This window comes from Borostomias antarcticus, assembly GCF_949987555.1.
Source record: "Borostomias antarcticus genome assembly, contig: scaffold_43, whole genome shotgun sequence".
In the NCBI taxonomy this organism is placed as follows: Eukaryota; Metazoa; Chordata; class Actinopteri; order Stomiiformes; family Stomiidae; genus Borostomias; species Borostomias antarcticus.
Window position 1 is genome coordinate 1,015,905 of NW_028176769.1, and position 9,584 is coordinate 1,025,488.

Consider the following 9,584-nt stretch of genomic DNA (forward strand, 5'->3'; position numbering starts at 1 on the left):
GTATCTAGCGCATTGGTTTGACAGTGGCATAGTTGGGAAAGAGAGTAGCTAGCGCATTGGTTTGATAGTGGCATAGTTGGGATGGACAGTAGCTAGCGCATTGGTTTGATAGTAGCATAGTTGGGATGGACAGTAGCTAGCGCATTGGTTTGATAGTAGCATAGTTGGCATGGACAGTAGCTAGCGCATTGGTTTGATAGTGGCATAGTTGGGATGGACAGTAGCTAGCGCATTGGTTTGATAGCGGCATAGTTGGGATGGACAATAGCTAGCGCATTGGTTTGATAGTAGCATAGTTGGGATGGACAGTAGCTAGCGCATTGGTTTGATAGTAGCATAGTGGGGATGGACAGTAGCTAGCGCATTGGTTTGATAGTAGCATAGTTGGGATGGACAGTAGCTAGCGCATTGGTTTGATAGTAGCATAGTTGGGATGGACAGTAGCTAGCGCATTGGTTTGATAGTAGCATAGTTGGGATGGACAGTAGCTAGCGCATTGGTTTGATAGTAGCATAGTTGGGATGGATTGTAGCTAGCGCATTGGTTTGATAGTAGCATAGTTGGGATGGACAGTAGCTAGCGCATTGGTTTGATAGTAGCATAGTTGGGATGGACAGTAGCTAGCGCATTGGTTTGACAGTAGCATAGTTGGGATGGACAGTAGCTAGCGCATTGGTTTGATAGTAGCATAGTTGGGATGGACTGTAGCTAGCGCATTGGTTTGATAGTAGCATAGTTGGAATGGACAGTAGCTAGCGCATTGGTTTGATAGTAGCATAGTTGGGATGGACTGTAGCTAGCGCATTGGTTTGATAGTAGCATAGTTGCAATGGACAGTAGCTAGCGCATTGGTTTGACAGTAGCATAGTTGGGATGGACAGTAGCTAGCGCATTGGTTTGACAGTAGCATAGTTGGGATGGACAGTAGCTAGCGCATTGGTTTGATAGTGGCATAGTTGGGATAGACAGTAGCTAGCCCATTGGTTTGATAGTGGCATAGTTGGGATGGACAGTAGCTAGCGCATTGGTTTGATAGCATAGTTGGGATGGTAAGTAGCTAGCACATTGGTTTGATAGCAGCATAGTTGGGATGGACAGTAGATAGCACATTGGTTTGATAGCAGCATAGTTGGGATGGACAGTAGCTAGCACATTGGTTTGATAGTAGCATAGTTGGGATGGACAGTAGCTAGCACATTGGTTTGATAGAAGCATAGTTGGGATGGACAGTAGCTAGCGCATTGGTTTGATAGTAGCATAGTTGGGATGGACTATAGCTAGCGCATTGGTTTGATAGTAGCATAGTTGGTATGGACAGTAGCTAGCGCATTGGTTTGACAGTAGCATAGTTGGGATGGACAGTATCTAGCGCATTGGTTTGACAGTAGCATAGTTGGGATGGACAGTATCTAGCGCATTGGTTTGACAGTGGCATAGTTGGGAAAGAGAGTAGCTAGCGCATTGGTTTGATAGTGGCATAGTTGGGATGGACAGTAGCTAGCGCATTGGTTTGATAGTAGCATAGTTGGGATGGACAGTAGCTAGCGCATTGGTTTGATAGTAGCATAGTTGGCATGGACAGTAGCTAGCGCATTGGTTTGATAGTGGCATAGTTGGGATGGACAGTAGCTAGCGCATTGGTTTGATAGCGGCATAGTTGGGATGGACAATAGCTAGCGCATTGGTTTGATAGTAGCATAGTTGGGATGGACAGTAGCTAGCGCATTGGTTTGATAGTAGCATAGTGGGGATGGACAGTAGCTAGCGCATTGGTTTGATAGTAGCATAGTTGGGATGGACAGTAGCTAGCGCATTGGTTTGATAGTAGCATAGTTGGGATGGACAGTAGCTAGCGCATTGGTTTGATAGTAGCATAGTTGGGATGGACAGTAGCTAGCGCATTGGTTTGATAGTAGCATAGTTGGGATGGATTGTAGCTAGCGCATTGGTTTGATAGTAGCATAGTTGGGATGGACAGTAGCTAGCGCATTGGTTTGATAGTAGCATAGTTGGGATGGACAGTAGCTAGCGCATTGGTTTGACAGTAGCATAGTTGGGATGGACAGTAGCTAGCGCATTGGTTTGATAGTAGCATAGTTGGGATGGACTGTAGCTAGCGCATTGGTTTGATAGTAGCATAGTTGGAATGGACAGTAGCTAGCGCATTGGTTTGATAGTAGCATAGTTGGGATGGACTGTAGCTAGCGCATTGGTTTGATAGTAGCATAGTTGCAATGGACAGTAGCTAGCGCATTGGTTTGACAGTAGCATAGTTGGGATGGACAGTAGCTAGCGCATTGGTTTGACAGTAGCATAGTTGGGATGGACAGTAGCTAGCGCATTGGTTTGATAGTGGCATAGTTGGGATAGACAGTAGCTAGCCCATTGGTTTGATAGTGGCATAGTTGGGATGGACAGTAGCTAGCGCATTGGTTTGATAGCATAGTTGGGATGGTAAGTAGCTAGCACATTGGTTTGATAGCAGCATAGTTGGGATGGACAGTAGATAGCACATTGGTTTGATAGCAGCATAGTTGGGATGGACAGTAGCTAGCACATTGGTTTGATAGTAGCATAGTTGGGATGGACAGTAGCTAGCACATTGGTTTGATAGAAGCATAGTTGGGATGGACAGTAGCTAGCGCATTGGTTTGATAGTAGCATAGTTGGGATGGACTATAGCTAGCGCATTGGTTTGATAGTAGCATAGTTGGTATGGACAGTAGCTAGCGCATTGGTTTGACAGTAGCATAGTTGGGATGGACAGTATCTAGCGCATTGGTTTGACAGTAGCATAGTTGGGATGGACAGTATCTAGCGCATTGGTTTGACAGTGGCATAGTTGGGAAAGAGAGTAGCTAGCGCATTGGTTTGATAGTGGCATAGTTGGGATGGACAGTAGCTAGCACATTGGTTTGATAGCAGCATAGTTGGGATGGACAGTAGCTAGCACATTGGTTTGATAGTAGCATAGTTGGGATGGACAGTAGCTAGCGCATTGGTTTGATAGTAGCATAGTTGGGATGGACAGTAGCTAGCGCATTGGTTTGATAGTAGCATATTTGGGATGGACAGTAGCTAGTGCATTGGTTCGATAGTAGCATAGTTGGGATGGACAGTAGCTAGCGCATTGGTTTGATAGTAGCCTAGTTGGGATGGACAGTAGCTAGCGCATTGGTTTGATAGCAGCATAGTTGGGATGGACAGTAGCTAGCACATTGGTTTGATAGCAGCATAGTTGGGATGGACAGTAGCTAGCACATTGGTTTGATAGTAGCATCGTTGGGATGGACAGTAGCTAGCGCATTGGTTTGATAGTAGCATAGTTGGGATGGACAGTAGCTAGGGCATTGGTTTGATAGTAGCATAGTTGGGATGGACTGTAGCTAGCGCATTGGTTTGATAGTGGCATAGTTGGGATGGACAGTAGCAAGCGCATTGGTTTGATAGTGGCATAGTTGGGATGGACAGTAGCTAGCGCATTGGTTTGATAGTAGCATATTTGGGATGGACAGTAGCTAGCGCATTGGTTCGATAGTAGCATAGTTGGGATGGACAGTAGCTAGCGCATTGGTTTGATAGTAGCCTAGTTGGGATGGACAGTAGCTAGCGCATTGGTTTGATAGCAGCATAGTTGGGATGGACAGTAGCTAGCACATTGGTTTGATAGCAGCATAGTTGGGATGGACAGTAGCTAGCACATTGGTTTGATAGTAGCATCGTTGGGATGGACAGTAGCTAGCTCATTGGTTTGATAGTAGCATAGTTGGGATGGACAGTAGCTAGGGCATTGGTTTGATAGTAGCATAGTTGGGATGGACTGTAGCTAGCGCATTGGTTTGATAGTGGCATAGTTGGGATGGACAGTAGCTAGTGCATTGGTTTGATAGTGGCATAGTTGGGATGGACAGTAGCTAGCGCATTGGTTTGATAGTAGCATAGTTGGGATGGACAGTAGCTAGCACATTGGTTTGATAGCAGCATAGTTGGGATGGACAGTACCTAGCGCATTGGTTTGATAGTAGCATAGTTGGGATGGACAGTAGCTAGCGCATTGGTTTGATAGTAGCATATTTGGGATGGACAGTAGCTAGCGCATTGGTTTGATAGTAGCATAGTTGGGATGGACAGTAGCTAGCGCATTGGTTTGATAGTAGCATAGTTGGGATGGACAGTAGCTAGCGCATTGGTTTGATAGTAGCATAGTTGGGATGGACAGTAGCTAGCGCATTGGTTTGATAGTAGCATAGTTGGGATGGACAGTAGCTAGCGCATTGGTTTGACAGTAGCATAGTTGGGATGGACTGTAGCTAGCGCATTGGTTTTATAGTAGCATAGTTGGAATGGACAGTAGCTAGCGCATTGGTTTGATAGTAGCATAGTTGCAATGGACAGTAGCTAGCGCATTGGTTTGATAGTAGCATAGTTGCAATGGACAGTAGCTAGCGCATTGGTTTGACAGTAGCATAGTTGGGATGGACAGTAGCTAGCACATTGGTTTGATAGTAGCATAGTTGGGATGGACAGTAGCTAGTGCATTGGTTTGATAGTGGCATAGTTGGGATGGACAGTAGCTAGCACATTGGTTTGATAGCAGCATAGTTGGGATGGACAGTAGCTAGCGCATTGGTTTGATGGATGGACAGTAGCTAGCGCATTGGTTTGATAGTAGCATAGTTGGGATGGACAGTAGCTAGCGCATTGGTTTGATAGTAGCATAGTTGGGATGGACAGTAGCTAGCGCATTGGTTTGATAGTGGCATAGTTGGGATGGACAGTAGCTAGCGCATTGGTTTGATAGTGGCATAGTTGGGATGGACAGTAGCTAGTGCATTGGTTTGATAGTAGCATAGTTGGGATGGACAGTAGCTAGCGCATTGGTTTGATAGTAGCCTAGTTGGGATGGACAGTAGCTAGCGCATTGGTTTGATAGCAGCATAGTTGGGATGGACAGTAGCTAGCACATTGGTTTGATAGCAGCATAGTTGGGATGGACAGTAGCTAGCACATTGGTTTGATAGTAGCATAGTTGGGATGGACAGTAGCTAGCGCATTGGTTTGATAGTAGCATAGTTGGGATGGACAGTAGCTAGCGCATTGGTTTGATAGTAGCATAGTTGGGATGGACAGTAGCTAGCGCATTGGTTTGATAGTAGCATAGTTGGGATGGACTGTAGCTAGCGCATTGGTTTGATAGTGGCATAGTTGGGATGGACAGTAGCTAGCGCATTGGTTTGATAGTGGCATAGTTGGGATGGACAGTAGCTAGCACATTGGTTTGATAGCAGCATAGTTGGGATGGACAGTAGCTAGCGCATTGGTTTGATAGTAGCATAGTTGGGATGGACAGTAGCTAGCGCATTGGTTTGATAGTAGCATAGTTGGGATGGACAGTAGCTAGCGCATTGGTTTGATAGTAGCATAGTTGGGATGGACAGTAGCTAGCGCATTGGTTTGATAGTAGCATAGTTGGGATGGACAGTAGCTAGCGCATTGGTTTGACAGTAGCATAGTTGGGATGGACAGTAGCTAGCGCATTGGTTTGACAGTGGCATAGTTGGGATAGACAGTAGCTAGTGCATTGGTTTGATAGTGGCATAGTTGGGATGGACAGTAGCTAGCACATTGGTTTGATAGCAGCATAGTTGGGATGGACAGTAGCTAGCGCATTGGTTTGATAGTAGCATAGTTGGAATGGACAGTAGCTAGCGCATTGGTTTGACAGTAGCATAGTTGGGATGGACATTAGCTAGCGCATTGGTTTGAAAGTAGCATAGTTGGGATGGACAGTAGCTAGCGCATTGGTTTGACAGTGGCATAGTTGGGATAGACAGTAGCTAGCGCATTGGTTTGATAGTGGCATAGTTGGGATGGACAGTAGCTAGCACATTGGTTTGATAGCAGCATAGTTGGGATGGACAGTAGCTAGCACATTGGTTTGATGGATGGACAGTAGCTAGCGCATTGGTTTGATAGTAGCATAGTTGGGATGGACAGTAGCTAGCGCATTGGTTTGATAGCGGCATAGTTGGGATGGACAGTAGCTAGTGCATTGGTTTGATAGTAGCATAGTTGGGATGGACAGTAGCTAGCGCATTTGTTTGATAGTAGCATAGTTGGGATGGACAGTAGCTAGCACATTGGTTTGATAGCAGCATAGTTGGGATGGACAGTAGCTAGCGCATTGGTTTGATAGTAGCATAGTTGGGATGGACAGTAGCTAGCGCATTGGTTTGATAGTAGCATAGTTGGGATGGACAGTAGCTAGCGCATTGGTTTGATAGTAGCATAGTTGGGATGGACAGTAGCTAGCGCATTGGTTTGATAGTAGCATAGTTGGGATGGACAGTAGCTAGCGCATTGGTTTGATAGTAGCATAGTTGGGATGGACAGTAGCTAGCGCATTGGTTTGATAGTAGCATAGTTGGGATGGACAGTAGCTAGCGCATTGGTTTGACAGTAGCATAGTTGGGATGGACAGTAGCTAGCGCATTGGTTTGACAGTAGCATAGTTGGGATGGACAGTAGCTAGCGCATTGGTTTGATAGTGGCATAGTTGGGATAGACAGTAGCTAGCCCATTGGTTTGATAGTGGCATAGTTGGGATGGACAGTAGCTAGCGCATTGGTTTGATAGCATAGTTGGGATGGTAAGTAGCTAGCACATTGGTTTGATAGCAGCATAGTTGGGATGGACAGTAGATAGCACATTGGTTTGATAGCAGCATAGTTGGGATGGACAGTAGCTAGCACATTGGTTTGATAGTAGCATAGTTGGGATGGACAGTAGCTAGCACATTGGTTTGATAGAAGCATAGTTGGGATGGACAGTAGCTAGCGCATTGGTTTGATAGTAGCATAGTTGGGATGGACAGTAGCTAGCGCATTGGTTTGATAGTAGCATAGTTGGGATGGACTATAGCTAGCGCATTGGTTTGATAGTAGCATAGTTGGTATGGACAGTAGCTAGCGCATTGGTTTGACAGTAGCATAGTTGGGATGGACAGTATCTAGCGCATTGGTTTGACAGTAGCATAGTTGGGATGGACAGTATCTAGCGCATTGGTTTGACAGTGGCATAGTTGGGAAAGAGAGTAGCTAGCGCATTGGTTTGATAGTGGCATAGTTGGGATGGACAGTAGCTAGCACATTGGTTTGATAGCAGCATAGTTGGGATGGACAGTAGCTAGCACATTGGTTTGATAGTAGCATAGTTGGGATGGACAGTAGCTAGCGCATTGGTTTGATAGTAGCATAGTTGGGATGGACAGTAGCTAGCGCATTGGTTTGATAGTAGCATATTTGGGATGGACAGTAGCTAGTGCATTGGTTCGATAGTAGCATAGTTGGGATGGACAGTAGCTAGCGCATTGGTTTGATAGTAGCCTAGTTGGGATGGACAGTAGCTAGCGCATTGGTTTGATAGCAGCATAGTTGGGATGGACAGTAGCTAGCACATTGGTTTGATAGCAGCATAGTTGGGATGGACAGTAGCTAGCACATTGGTTTGATAGTAGCATCGTTGGGATGGACAGTAGCTAGCGCATTGGTTTGATAGTAGCATAGTTGGGATGGACAGTAGCTAGGGCATTGGTTTGATAGTAGCATAGTTGGGATGGACTGTAGCTAGCGCATTGGTTTGATAGTGGCATAGTTGGGATGGACAGTAGCAAGCGCATTGGTTTGATAGTGGCATAGTTGGGATGGACAGTAGCTAGCGCATTGGTTTGATAGTAGCATATTTGGGATGGACAGTAGCTAGCGCATTGGTTCGATAGTAGCATAGTTGGGATGGACAGTAGCTAGCGCATTGGTTTGATAGTAGCCTAGTTGGGATGGACAGTAGCTAGCGCATTGGTTTGATAGCAGCATAGTTGGGATGGACAGTAGCTAGCACATTGGTTTGATAGCAGCATAGTTGGGATGGACAGTAGCTAGCGCATTGGTTTGATAGTAGCATATTTGGGATGGACAGTAGCTAGCGCATTGGTTCGATAGTAGCATAGTTGGGATGGACAGTAGCTAGCGCATTGGTTTGATAGTAGCCTAGTTGGGATGGACAGTAGCTAGCGCATTGGTTTGATAGCAGCATAGTTGGGATGGACAGTAGCTAGCACATTGGTTTGATAGCAGCATAGTTGGGATGGACAGTAGCTAGCGCATTGGTTTGATAGTAGCATAGTTGGGATGGACAGTAGCTAGCGCATTGGTTTGATAGTAGCATAGTTGGGATGGACAGTAGCTAGCGCATTGGTTTGATAGTAGCATAGTTGGGATGGACAGTAGCTAGCGCATTGGTTTGATAGTGGCATAGTTGGGATGGACAGTAGCTAGCGCATTGGTTTGATAGTGGCATAGTTGGGATGGACAGTAGCTAGTGCATTGGTTTGATAGTAGCATAGTTGGGATGGACAGTAGCTAGCGCATTGGTTTGATAGTAGCCTAGTTGGGATGGACAGTAGCTAGCGCATTGGTTTGATAGCAGCATAGTTGGGATGGACAGTAGCTAGCACATTGGTTTGATAGCAGCATAGTTGGGATGGACAGTAGCTAGCACATTGGTTTGATAGTAGCATAGTTGGGATGGACAGTAGCTAGCGCATTGGTTTGATAGTAGCATAGTTGGGATGGACAGTAGCTAGCGCATTGGTTTGATAGTAGCATAGTTGGGATGGACAGTAGCTAGCGCATTGGTTTGATAGTAGCATAGTTGGGATGGACTGTAGCTAGCGCATTGGTTTGATAGTGGCATAGTTGGGATGGACAGTAGCTAGCGCATTGGTTTGATAGTGGCATAGTTGGGATGGACAGTAGCTAGCACATTGGTTTGATAGCAGCATAGTTGGGATGGACAGTAGCTAGCGCATTGGTTTGATAGTAGCATAGTTGGGATGGACAGTAGCTAGCGCATTGGTTTGATAGTAGCATAGTTGGTATGGACAGTAGCTAGCGCATTGGTTTGACAGTAGCATAGTTGGGATGGACAGTATCTAGCGCATTGGTTTGACAGTAGCATAGTTGGGATGGACAGTATCTAGCGCATTGGTTTGACAGTGGCATAGTTGGGAAAGAGAGTAGCTAGCGCATTGGTTTGATAGTGGCATAGTTGGGATGGACAGTAGCTAGCACATTGGTTTGATAGCAGCATAGTTGGGATGGACAGTAGCTAGCACATTGGTTTGATAGTAGCATAGTTGGGATGGACAGTAGCTAGCGCATTGGTTTGATAGTAGCATAGTTGGGATGGACAGTAGCTAGCGCATTGGTTTGATAGTAGCATATTTGGGATGGACAGTAGCTAGTGCATTGGTTCGATAGTAGCATAGTTGGGATGGACAGTAGCTAGCGCATTGGTTTGATAGTAGCCTAGTTGGGATGGACAGTAGCTAGCGCATTGGTTTGATAGCAGCATAGTTGGGATGGACAGTAGCTAGCACATTGGTTTGATAGCAGCATAGTTGGGATGGACAGTAGCTAGCACATTGGTTTGATAGTAGCATCGTTGGGATGGACAGTAGCTAGCGCATTGGTTTGATAGTAGCATAGTTGGGATGGACAGTAGCTAGGGCATTGGTTTGATAGTAG